Genomic DNA, 14,028 nt, shown 5'->3' on the forward strand with positions numbered 1-14,028 from the left:
TGGATTTCAGGGCTCGTTTGTTTCTGCAGCCCATTGTCACTCATCCAGTGACTTACTAGCTTAAACCTCTTTCCTCTGAGTGCTGAGGAGGGCTGACCTAATACCTGGATGAAATAAGTTATTGCTTCTGAAGATTGATTTGCAGGTTTCTCACCTGAAAGTACCTCTCTCATTGTTGACTAAGTTTCTACCTGAAGTAATTTGACTTCAGAACTCTCCAGGCTCCTTTTTCCTCAGTTTCAGTGCGTCCTTTCTCTTAGGGCTGTGGTGAAAAATACATGATGTAACTGTGTAAATCACTTGGCATGATGCCTGCCGCACGGTAACAATGCACTGCCGATGTGACCGTGGTGGATATTCTTTGCCTAGGGCTGCCTTCAGTAAGAGCCACAAGCTGGGCAGCTTAAAGCAATAGAGATGTATTGTCTCCCAGTGTTGGAGGCTGGGTCTGAAATGAAGGCGTCTGCAGCATTGGTTCCTTCTGATGGCTCAGGGGAAAACCCCGATTGGGCCTCTCTCCTAGCTCCTGGGGGTTTGCTGGCCATCTTCCGCGACCCTTGGTGTGCAACCGCATCACTCCAGTCTGTCTTGGACATCACACGGGTTCTCTCTGTGAGTCTCTGTTGTCACACGTCTCTTTACTTCTAACACCAGTCATAACGGGTTAGGGCCCACCTGACTCCAGTCTGGTGGCGTCTTAGCTTGATGACATCTGCAAGAGCTCTATTTTCAAATAAGAGTCTGAGGTGCAACCGGTTAGGTCTTCAACATATCTTTGTGGGGGAACACAAATCAATCCATGACACAAGAGACTGGATTTTGTCTAGGATTATCATCCTCATCACTAGCTGCATCTATTTTCTGCTGCCCTGGCGCTGTGTGTGGGGCACGCCAGTCACCTGATGCTGACTGAATGGCTGTTTCTGAAAGCAGTCCCGGCTCAGTCCACAGCCTGGGGCTTCCCTCACCTGTCTGCACCCTCCTTCCGCCAGAGCAAGCTACCTCTCCTGTGACCACCCCCACCCCCCACCCCCAGCCCAGCGAGTGCCCCGCACCTCGCCACTCCGCCTTCTCTTCATCCTTCTCCCTCTCCTGCCAGCCACATCAGCTGAAGGGGACCACACAAATGGAAACAAATAGCTGCCTGACCTCACAAACTTGCAGGCCGCCTAGAAAGGACATAAGGAGACTGGCTCTGTGAACCTCCAGGAAAGCGACTTGCCCGCTGAGCAGCTAAGCCCGCCTCATGCCCACCAGGCGTCCTGTCCACCAGAGGATGTCCGCCAGGGAGCTGGCCCTCCTGCAGGAATAACCAGCTTCTGCCATCCCTGGCTATTCTCAAGGTGGTATGCCAATCAATCTTCCTCTATTTTTAATTTTCTTTTTACTTTTCCAAATGGTATCCTATTTTAAATGTATTAGGGGAGTTCTACTCAGTAAAGAAAGCTTATCATCTTTCCTGTTGACAACAGGATAAAATAATCACTCACGACTGCATTTTCAGCAGATCCAGATTTCCCTCTGTGGGGTTGGGTCTGCTTAAAGCAGACGTGCGCCTCGGCATGGCCCCGCAGCTTAAAGATGGGGTGTGTCCGCCAGAGCGAGGCCGAGCGATGACAGGCATATTGGGGCCATTACTCTCTGACTTCTGTCAGGGCCTGTCTTGCAGGATCGTTTGGTAATTGGGACTCAATCTCTTCCCTCCCTCTGGGCAGCCCCGGTGGGCCTGTGACACCAGGGGTTGTCCCGCCGGGCCGCCCCGGAGCTGGTGGACCCCGGGAAGCAGCGCGGCTCTGCATCTGGAAGCCCAGCCTTCATCCCGGACTGTTGGCCCCACAGCCTCCATCAGGAGCCGCGCCTCAGGAGCCGAATTGCTGAGCCCTGCAGAATCTTCTGGACTACATTTACCATGGCTTCCAGCGGAGGGGAAGAGAAGGGAGGTTCTCCTCCTCATTTTAGAATTGCCAGGGGGTGGCCTGGTGGTCCGGGCGCCAGGGTTCCCTGCTTTCCCTGCTGTGGCCCAGATTCAGTCTCTGGTTGGAGAATGGAGACCCACAAACCCACAGTCCCACCAAAGGGAAAAAAAGCCAGATTCAGTTCATAAAAAATACAAGACACCCCGTCAAACCAGACTCTCACATAACATCAAATAATTTTTTAAACAATCCTAACTACTTTTAAGTATCCAGTTCAGTTGTATTGAGTATATTCACATAACAACTTAAAAAATTTTAATATGTTTGTCCTAGTCAACATTAAAATAAAAATAATTCATGGTATCTGAAATTCAAACTTCACTGGGCATCCTGCATTTTATCTGGCAGCCCTACTGTATTTGCCCCTGGCGTACTTTGCTAATTTGGTTGTATAATTGGTTCCTTGTCTCCGCAGAGAAAGGCTCCTTAGCGAATTGAGGCTGTCCTGCTCCATAACCTCCTAGGTGAGAGGCTGCAGCTGGGACACATATACTCAAGGTAAATGAAGAATAGAGGTATATGAGGTGTGGAGGGTGATTTTGACCAGTCAAGACTCTGAATAAAATCATAAAGCAGGGGCCGGGAATCTTTGCACTTTCCCTTTCTCTAGCATGTCCACTCGTCACCGTGTCCCTCCCTGGGCAGCCATCTTCCAGGTTATTAACTCATCCAGCCAAGCACCAACTGATAAAAATACAGTGTTAGCTGCTGGTATGCTTTAAGTGTGATCCCCTCCCAGCCACACTTACTTTTTCCTCAGTGGACTCTAATAATCAAGAAAGAAGAGTGGTGACCAGACAGAGTGGCGTCTGTGGCTTGTGTGGCATGGAACCCAGGACGCCCGTGACCCCTCATCTCTGCCAAGACCCCTCACATAGAAGATCTAAGAGAAGATATTATTTGCAAGAAACTTTTCAAGGATGGTGTTCTACTTTTATGGTACCTAGATTCTCAGGATAGAGATATTCAGGAAAGGAAAACCCTAAATGAGAAATCTGTAGAGAACAGAAGTGCTAAGTGGCTTCAGTAGTGTCCAACTCTGAGTGATCCAATGGACGGTAGCCTGCCAGGTTCCTCCGTCCATGGAATTCTCCAGGCAAGAATACTGGAGTGGGTTGCTGTGCCCTCCTCCAGGGAATCTTCCCAACCCAGAGATCGAACCATATCTCTTCTGTCACCTGCCTGGGCAGGTGGGTTCTTTACCACTAGCACCACTAGTTCCAGCCTGCCTTAGAGCAAACCACTTGTGGTCCAGGGGCATGAGACAAAAACTTTCTCCTTGTTGCTGGGCCTGGCTTCCAGGTTAGAAAATATTCGCCCAGCTGGGTAGTTCCAGTGTACCCTGACACACATCTAGTTGGTGATGGGCAATGTGTTAGGCAAGATTAAAATATACACAATGACCCACATGCTTAGCCAAGTCCTACCTTTTGGGACTTTTCTTTTGCAACTAACTGTAGTAGTAACAAAGGAAACCATATAAACATCTCAATAAGTCTCTAATGAAAATTCAATTCAAAACACACTGGGGACTTCCCTGGTGGTCCAGTGGTTAAGAGTTTCCTTCCCAATGCAGGGGTGTAAATTCAAATGGTATCAGCTAAGATACCATATGCCTCTTGGCTGAAAAAACCAAAACATAAAACAGAAGCACTATTGTAACAAAGTTCAATAAAGACTATAAAAATGGTCCACATTAAAAAAAAATTTAACTATGGCTGATCCACATTGATGGATGGCAGACACCAACACAATACTGCAAATACCCTTCAATTAAAAATAAATAAATTTTAAAAAACAACTTTAAAAAACCACATTGAGCACTGCCACATCCCAGCCCACTTGGGTCTAAGAACATCTGACACATACCTTGTCATGGAGACGTGTGTGGTCCAATGGCGAGCGACAGCAGGGCTGAATCAGCACAGGCTGGTTCGTACTGTGATGGAGGTGGACACAGAGGATGGCTATCACCCAGCCCGGGCATGGGGGGCTTGTTGGGAGAGATGGGCAAAGAAGAAGAGGTCTACCAGAACAAGTGACAGGTTAGACAAAGGTACCTTTCTTTGGAAGAGACTGTGCCAAGCCAAATGAGGGCTGATGCTGGGCCATAGAGACCTGGCCAGCCCCTGCCCTTGACTCGACTCTGTCAACCCACTGTTCTATTCCAGAATTTCCTTTGAGTCTCCCTTGAGTGAGACCTACCAGCCGTGAGAAGACAGAAAAAGTGGAATCCCCTTTCTTAAGCTTTCTATTTATTCATTTCAGCCAAGCAGTTAATTAATTTGGGGAGATTCCCAGAGCGATTCTTGCACTTCCATCCAAACTTCAATTAGCGAAAAGCTCCTCTGAGGTTGTTCTCCAGAGCGTTCAGATGCATTCTTCCCTGTTTGAACGCTGAATAGACTGCCTCTGAGACCTGCGGCTTAGGGGGCTGCTCAGTGCTTTGCTGGTTTCCATATTCAGCAGCTCAGCTGTAACCAAGGATTTTGACCACCAACTGGGCTTTCAATACCGCTTCAGCCCAAGGGCCTGCTCATAAAGACTGCTCTTGGCTCAGCCAGGCTACACGTTTCCTCTGACAATGATGTCAGCTTTCATTCTGTTCACCCACTTGATTCACGCGTGGAGAACATCGTGTGTGTGCACGCTCAGTCGCTTCAGTCATGTCCGACTCTTTGTGACCCCATGGACTGTAGCCCACCAGGCTCCTCTGTCCATGGGACTTCCCAGGCAAAAAGACCAGAGTGGGTTACCATTTCCAGGGGACCTTCACAACCCAGGGATTGAACTCACGTTTCCTGCAGTTCTTGCAGTGCAGGCAGATTCTTTACCCCCTGAGCCACTGGGAAGCATTGCAACCCAATTAAAAATATCTGAAATTGACTCAGTGATAAAATTCTTGGCGAGGTTTACATAATAAAATTTCACCAGCAAAGCTACTAAGGAGCAAAGTCAAGGAAGAGATGTGAATGCAGGAGTGTCTCAGTCCAAAGAGAGCAGATGGGGGCAACAATCATACGTGGGTTCTGAGGACCCCTTTTGGACATGGGGGCTCTGCAGGCATTCAGTCAGTTCAGTCGCTCAGTCATGTCCGACTCTTTGTGACCCCATGAACCGCAGCATGCCAGGCCTCCCTGTCCATCACCAACTCCCGGAGTCCACCCAAACCCATGTCCACCGAGTTGGTGATGCCATCCAGCCATCTCATCCTCTGTCATCCCCTTCTCCTCCTGCCCTCAATCTTTCCCAGCATCAGGGTCTTTTCAAATGAGTCAGCTCTTCGCATGAGGTGGCCAAATTATTGGAGTTTCAGCTTCAACATCAGTCCTTCCAATGAACACCCAGGACTGATCTCCTTTAGGATGGACTGGTTGGATCTCCTTGCAGTCCAAGGGACTCCAAATGTCACCAGATTTATTTAGTTTGAGAAGGTTTGCTATACGGTTATAATGACTAGATACATTAAAAGGTAAGGAAAATGATTAAGAATAGTTTGGGGGCAGACAGAGAATATCTTTAGATTGAGCATATCTGCCGAGGCATGTAGTGTTACAGTGTCTGTAGCCTCACAGAGGTTCAAACGTAATAGGTTTTGCCCTTGCCTTCTTCAATTAATCAGTCAATGTACTTACACCCTCTCCCCTTCTGCCCTGCCCTCTCTCCTCTTCATCTCTTTCCTCTTCCTCTTCCTCTTTCTCTTTCTTTTCTTTTCTCTATCACTTACACAGGGCTTCCTCAGTGGCTCAGCGGTAAAGAATCTGCCTGAAATGCAGTAGACACGGGAGACACGGGTTTGATCCCTGGGTCAGGAAGCTCCCCTGCAGGAGGAAATGGCAGCCCACTCCAGTATTCTTGCCTGGAGAACTCCATGGACAGAGGAGCCCGTGGGGTCGCAAAGAGTCAGATACGACTGGGTGATAGAGCACATCACTTACATAGTTCCCCATTTCTCCTCACCCCTACTCCTACTCATTATGGAAATGGGTCACCTTGTGACAACCATGTGGCTTAGATATAACGGAATTTGATTTTATCACATCTGTCATGTCCTTGTCTACTTCACCAAGAAGCCAAGACCCAGAACCATAACTCTCAGGTGAAGGATGCCAAATTCAAACCAAGAGGCTAGAGGAGATCATAAAGAGAGTTTGAGATGTCCATTTGGACTGGAGAAACTTTTCATCAAATAAAAAACAAATGCTATCTTCCTATACAGGAAATAAACAAAATTTGGATGACTGGAAGAATAGATGTCCTGCCAGATGGACAGGTGAATCACTGATGCTAGTTTGAGGTCTCCCTTGTTCTGAAAAACAAACCTTCACACAAGGTTCCTTGAGGGAACCTCTGTAATTCCTTTCTTCCCACATGATCGCACTTTTCAGACAGGAGCTCAGACTCTACTGCTTCCATTTCCCCACCCTCATTCTCTCCTGAAATCTGACCAAATAGCAAGCTCAGGAGTCACTCGTTTCTAGATCCTGTGTTCACATCTTGTATTTCCTTTTTTGCTTTTGCTTAATAGCAACCAATGGCCATCCGCTTCTCTTTGACGCTGTTTCCTCTCTTGGATTCTATGTCAAAATCATTCTCTGGTCCTGCTGCTACCTCTCTGGTATCATCTCTACACAGACACACATGCACTTTTAGTCAATATGGCATACTGACTTGGTAAAGAAATATCCATGCATTTCAAATATAGAGAAATTCTGGACTATTACCATATTAAATATATACTTAATACATAGATATTCCCAGGACTAAAATGAGATTTTGTTCAAAGCCAGAATAGTAAGTAGGAGTTGAAATAAAAATAACTCATAGGGAGGTCAGAATTGGATTTAAGCCTTAACCATTAGGAACTGAGGCTTTAGATTTTGCATAGAGAGAAAGAGTACAAGCCATATGCCCCATATGCAAAGGGAATTGGAACTGAGCTATTGGAATAAAATTGAGATTCAACAATGGCTACGCATCATGAAAGAGACTAGAAGAACTCCACCCACTAGGGCAATATTGAGAGAACTTGTTTTCCACTTGGTCCTGTGGGTAGAAAAGTCATCATTCACAACATTTACAACCCAGACATGTGCCAAGCAGGCTGTGATATAAGGAGGCTAAACCAAGAAATTAGCATTAACAATTGCTTCAGAATCCATTAATCAGGAGAGGCAAAGGAGAAAGCAGCTTCTAAAATGCTTCTGCAATCCAGGGCATATGGAATTGCCTACAAAGACAATACTCCTAAAGATTATTTCATAGTCAATAGTTGGAAGTCACACAGGAAACAAACCACCATGGGAAGAGTTAAGAGTGAAAAATAATAGGGGAAAATGTGAAAAAGCTTTTAAAATAATTATGCCTAAAATATTGAAAGGATATTGAATGTCATAAGCTAGACTATAAAAAGTATTGACATATTTCTTTAAAAATTAATCATCTTAAACCATAATTATTGATACTGAAACATCAATGGATACTATGGACTGTAAACAGTCAAAGAGAGAATCATTTTGAAGATAAATCTAAGGACATTACCTAGAATACAGCACAGAGATGGAGAGATGAAAAATATGAAAGAAAATTGAAGAGACCAAGTGTCTGTAATGAAAAGCCCTAGCAATCTCCAAAAGGAAAGAGTGGGAGACATAGTATTCAATTAGCTGAGAATATTGCAGAATTAAAAAATGACAAATATCGTTAAGTTGAAACAGTAGCTGTATTATGGGTTGGATAAATAAAAAGAAATCTTTCATGTAGACACATAGTACCAAAAGCTCGGAACAAACACACAGAAAAATTATAAAAGATACTAAAGAGTTAAGGTTGTATTTTTTTTAAAAAAGAGTGATAGTTGGATTCTCATCAGTGATAATGGGTTCAATAAAACATGAGAATTTTATCTTCAAAAAAAAGAGAAAAAATGTTTGTCCAAATAGAATTCTATAGTAGCTAAAGTATCACTCAAGGCTGAGACATTCAGATATTCAGAGATTTAGAAACATTACTAGTTGTGATTTGCAAAGGACTACTAAGGGATGCACATCAGCAAGAAAGGAACTGAAAGCAGAAGAAGATACAGGATGTGAAAATTAATGATGGGAAATAAATTTAATAAATTTGTTGGAATATATAAATGAGACTCTAAAATTTAAAAAGGAGGAGGTGGAGAGAGTGAGAATTAAATGAAGGCAGCCAAAAGGTACAAAATTCCAGTTACATAAATAAGTGCCCTATAATGCCATTTGCAACAACATGGGTACAACTTGAGATTATCGTACGCAATGCAGTAAGTCAGAAAGAGAAAGACAAGTACCATATGGTATCACCTATATGTGGAATCTAAAATTGGCACAAATGAACCTGTCTGTGAAACAGAAACAGACTCACAGAGAACAGACTTGTGGTTGCCAGTGGGGAGAAGGGGCGGGAGACGCATGGACTGGGAATTTGGAGTTGATAAATGCAAACTACTCCATTTAAAATGGATAGACAACAAGGTCTTAATGTATAGCACAGGGAACTATATTCAATATCCTGTGATAAATCACAATGGGATAGAATATAAAAAAGAATGTATGTCTGAGTCATTTGCTGTACAACAGAGATTGGCACAACATCGTAAATCAACTATACTTCAATTTTTAAAAAATTGAACAAGAGAAAAAAAATGTACATGAATGTTCATTACAGCATTATTTACAATAACCAAAATATGGAACCAACCTACATGTCTATAGATAGATGAATGGATAAAGAAGATGTGGCATGTATCTATCTATCTATCTATCTATCTTATATATACACATATATAAATATTAATGTATATAATGCAAAAAAGTTCATTTGAGTATTCCACAAGATGGTACAGAAAATCTGAATGAACTTTTTGGCCAACCCAATACACACACAGAATGGAATACTCGGCCATAAAAAGAATGAAATTTTGCCATTTGAAACATGGATGTACCTAGAGAGCACTATAGGAGAAGGCAATGGCACCCCACTCCAGTTTACTCTTGCCTGGAAAATCCCACGGACGGGGGAGCCTGGTAGGCTGCAGTCCATGGGGTCGCGAAGAGTCAGACACGACTAAGCGACTTGACTTTCACTTTTCACTTTCATGCATTGGGGAAGGAAATGGTAACCCACTCTAGTGTTCTTGCCTGGAGAATCCCAGGGACGGGGGAGGCTGTTGGGCTGCCATCTATGGGGTCGCACAGAGTCGGACACGACTGAAGCGAGTTAGCAGCAGCAGCAGCAGCAGAGAGCACTGTGCTAAGTGAAGTAAGTCAGAGAGAGAGATAAACACTGTATGATTTCACTTATATGTAGAATCTGACAAAGAAACAAAACACAGTGAAAAGAGACTCGTAGATACAGAGAACAGAAGAGATGGTGGTAGCCAGTGGGAGGGGATAAGAGGTTGAAATAGGTGAACAGCATTAAGAGGCACAAACCTCCAGTTATAAACTAAATAAGCCACAGAAGGTTATTAGGATTATTATAAATGATTATGATCATTTCATAATATGTACAAATATCAAACAACTATGTAGTACACCTGAAACTAAATAATATTACACATAAACTACATTTCAATAAAAAAGAAACAATTCATTAAAAAGATATAGCAAACATAGCCTATTTGGACCTAACAACGTAACTTTGAAAATTTCCAAAGTACAAATCAACCAAACTACAAGGAAAAAAAAAAGGCTCTCTCAAAAACTGCTAGACCGAGGTAAAAGAGCATGATATCTGCAACTAACTCTCAATCGATTCAGAGAATAAATTAGATCTTAATCTAAACCTAGATATAGGCATAAAAATAAATGTAGATGTAGAAATAAGTAATAAAACAAATGAGATAGAATGTAAACATCTTATGAAAATTGTTGAAGGAAATATGGGAATTTTTCGCACTATTTTTACAACTCTTTGGTAAGATTGAAATCAAGTTTTAAAGTTTTACCAAATACCAGTGCTGGTGCTGCAACTGATTTAACTAATTTGAAGTCCTGACTTCATAGGAATAAGGTTCCAGAAATAACATTTATTTAAAGCTGCTAGGTGATTCTAATGTTTGGGGGGGAAAAAGCCCTGATAAATCAAGGATACAGAAAATAATTAAAGACAGAGAAGATTTGAATGCCCAATTATCAAGCATAATCTGATAGGTATTAGCAAACAGGAAAAGGGGCACATAAATGTGCATTTTATGAAAAGGGTAATGTGTAATAAACATATGAAAAGTGCTCAATCTTATTAGCCAACTGCTAAACACAAACTGAAACCACAGCAAGATGCCACTGCATCCCCATAATCATGGCTAAAATAGAAAAAGCAACGTGAAGTGCTGGGAAAGATTTGGGACAACTAGAACTGTGAAGCATCACTTGAGAGGGAGGGAGTGTAGAAAGTGGCTTGGCGGGATTTGCTAAAGCTGGCTATATACACACCTTATGGTCCAGTAGTGCTACTCCTGGTATATACTCAACAGAAAAGCATAGACATGTTCATCAAAACACACATGCAACAACTCTGATAGTAGCACTATTCATAGTAGCCTAAAACTGGGGGGAAGTGGAGGGACTAAACGTTCAACAGTAGAGTGGATTTAAAAATCATGATAAATTTATGCAATATCAATTGTATCAATATAATCAATAACCTACAGCTACACACAACAATATGGATGAAGCTCACAAAGAGAAAGTTGAATAGAAGATGGCAGACACACACAAATAAGTATTCCATGATTGCATTTGTAGAAAGTTCAAAACCCACAAAATCAACCAACAGTGTGGGAAGTCAGGATGGCGGGTATTGTGGGAGGGGACTGTGACCGGGAGGCGCAGGAGAGGAAGGCGCGGGGAGCGCTAATGACCTGGGTGCTGACACGCGAGCGCTTCCTTCTGTGGAAGTTCATCAGGCCGTACCTTTAGGATGTACGTTCTTCTCTCCAGACAGCATAGTCAACAAAATGTTCGCTTAAAAGTTAAAGTACAGATCATTTGACTTTAAAACTTTTTATCTATTTGTTTTTCGCTGTGCTGGTCTTCGTCGTGGCGCGGCTTTTCCTCTCAAGCGGAGAGCGGGGCTGCTCCCGGGCTGTGGCGCGTCCCTCCTCTGGCTGCGGAGCGCAGGCTCCCGGGCACCGGGGCTTCCGTGGTTGCAGCGCAGTCTTAGCAAGTGCAGTCCCGGGCTCTGGGCTCTGGGCGCAGGCTCCGCAGCTGCGGGTACCGGCTCAGCTGCTCTGCGGCATGTGGGCTCTGCCGGATCAGGCATCGAACCTAGGTCTCCTGCACCGGCAGGCGGATTCTTTACCACTGAGCCTCCAAGGAAGCCCTATTTTTACTTTTTAAAATTACTATTTCAAAAAGGGATTCAAAGTTATCCCACTTAAAAATGTAAGGAAAACATATTATAGAGGTGAGGATGTTAGTCACTATAAACATTATGCTGTTTTTCTGGAAAAAATAGTAGATATCAAGAGAACTTGCATTCAAGAAATCAAAGCTATGTATTCTTTTCAGTCACTCATGAAATATTTATAAAACTGACCAGAGAGTATTTCTCAATGAATTCTATAGAATAAATATGCAGATGAGTTTCTCTGACCATAATGCCATTAAGTAATATATGGTTATTGTAGAAAATTTAGAAACTACGGGAAATAAAACAAAAAATGTAAATCAAAATTGCCTACACTTTCATAATCCAGACATTCTCACTCAGTATTTTGGTGCATATATTTCTTGTTTTACCTATTTTAACGTGGTTAAGTTCATTCTGTAAATAACCTCACCTTTTCTTTCCTCTTTAAAATGATTTAAAACGATGGCTGTAGTGGATTATCATGAAGGTTACCCAGAGAAGGGGCTGAGGTGTTATGTTCCACTTTACATTGAGGACTAGGGACTCCCCACCAGAGGATAAATCCTTTAAGCACATTCTGAACTATGTTTACTGCTGTAAACAACAATCACAGCACTGTTGTTCCCAGTTTATACTCAGGGCCCTGGGACTACCCTCAAGTGACTTACCCTCTCCTTAGGATAACAGTGTTATTTTTCAGCCCTCCAACCTCCAACCGTCCCTCTCTCCCCTTTAACAAGAGCTCCTTGCTTACCCTTCAGGTAAGTCCTCATGCTATCTAGTTCAGGTGAGAGATCATTCTTGCCTCCTCCCACGCCCATCTCCCAGTGCAAAGAGCAAATCAGCCAGATTCTCACATAATTCCAACTTGGCTCAGACGACCCTCTCTTCTGGAACGTTCATTCTTGAGCAAGTTGCACAAGGACAGAAGAGCTGTTGGTGGATGTTCTTCCTATGCAGCCACAGCAGCCTGTGGACCAAGCTCCTGCTGAGAGACCACACTGGGCTTCTCATGACCCAGTTTTCCAAGCGAATGATGTCTGCCCATTTCAGCCCCTAGCCCTGCAGCCTCCCATTGGTCCTATGAGCCCCCTATGACCTTCTGGTAAATGTCTTTTCACTTAAGCTAGCTTGCAGACAAACATCCAGTCTGAAATCAGACTGTAAGTAAATAACAAAATGAACTCAGTCTGGAGGGATGAGAAAATGGCAATGTCAGAACAGGACAGTTAGATGGAGAGCCGTGGGAAGGCCTGAAGGACTCTCTAGTCTACGGAAGACCAGGGTACGGCAGGCAATGAGGAGGACTGTGAAGTCAGACCAACGCTCCCATGGGGCTTTTAGACATCTTTGAGGTCTATCATCAATAGACTGGAAATGGAATTTGATTTTCAATAGCTTTTGCATTGCTGCTGCTGCTGCTGCTGCTAAGTCACTTTAGTCATGTCCGATGCTACTCCTTACTAATAAAAAGGAAAGAAGTATGCCAAGCAAAAAGTTGAATTTTATTAAATTTTTTTCCACATTGAAAATGAGAAAATATTACTGAAAGTATTAGCCACTCAGTCACATCTGAATCTTTGAGACCCCTTGCACCATAGCCGGCCAGGCTCCTCTGTCCATGGAATTCTCCAGGCAAGAATACTGGAGTGGGTAGCCATGCTCTTCTCCAGGGGATCTTCCTGACCCGGGGATCAAACCTGGGTCTCCCAAATTGCAGGCAGATTCTTTACCATCTGAGCCAATAGGGAAGCCCCACTGAGAGAACTAACACCCAAAAAAGATGTCCTTTTCATTATAGGGGACTGGAACACAAAAGTAGGAAGTCAAGAAACACCTGGAGTAACAGGCAAATTTGGCCTTGGAGTACAGAATGAAGCAGGGAATTTTGCCAAGAGAATGCCCTGGTCAGAGCAAACACCCTCTTCCAGCAACATAAGAGAAGACTCTACACATGGACATCACCAGATGGTCAATACTGAAATCAGACTGATTATATTCTTTGCAGTCAAAGATAGAGAAGCTCTATATAGTCAGCAAAAACAAGACCGGGAGCTGACTGTGGCTCAGATCATGAACTCCTTATTGCCAAATTCAGACTTAAATTGAAGAAAGTAGAGAAAACCACTAGACTATTCAGGTATGACCTAAATCGAATCCCTTATGATTATACAGTGGAAGTAAGAAATAGATTCAAGGGATTAGATTGGATAGACAGAGTGCCTGATGAACTATGGATGGAGGTTTGTGACATTGTACAGGAGACAGGGATCAAGACCATCCCCAAGAAAAAGAAATGCAAAAAAGCAAAATGGCTGTCTGAGGAGGCCTTACAAATAGCTGTGAAAAGAAGAGAAGCAAAAGGCAAAGGAGAAATGGAAAGATATACCCATTTGAATGTAGAGTTCCAAAGAATAGCAAGGAGAAATAAGAAAGCCTTCCTCAGCGATCAGTGCAAAGAAATAGAGGAAAACAACAGAATGGGAAAGACTAGAGATCTCTTCAAGAAAACTGGAGATACCAAGGGAACATTTCATGCAAAGATGGGCTCAATAAAGGACAGAAATGGTAGGGACCTAACAGAAGCAGAAGATATTAAGAAGAGGTGGCAAGAATACACAGAAGAACTATACAAAAAAGATCTTCATGACCCAGATAATCACAAAGG

The 14,028-nt window shown here is 43.3% G+C and overlaps 1 long non-coding RNA gene across 1 annotated transcript in view; it reads left to right on the forward strand.

Annotated features, from left to right (window-relative positions):
• Positions 1 to 2,267, forward strand: part of LOC122451470 — an 85,149-nt gene extending 82,882 nt beyond the window's left edge. The window contains exons 5-6 of the long non-coding RNA XR_006272416.1: positions 1,165 to 1,343; positions 1,716 to 2,267. This is a non-coding gene — a long non-coding RNA (uncharacterized LOC122451470). The remainder of the gene's footprint in view (positions 1 to 1,164; positions 1,344 to 1,715) is intronic.
• Positions 2,268 to 14,028: the final 11,761 nt, after the last annotated feature.

This window comes from Cervus canadensis, chromosome 1 (genome assembly GCF_019320065.1).
Source record: "Cervus canadensis isolate Bull #8, Minnesota chromosome 1, ASM1932006v1, whole genome shotgun sequence".
NCBI lineage: Eukaryota > Metazoa > Chordata > Mammalia > Artiodactyla > Cervidae > Cervus > Cervus canadensis.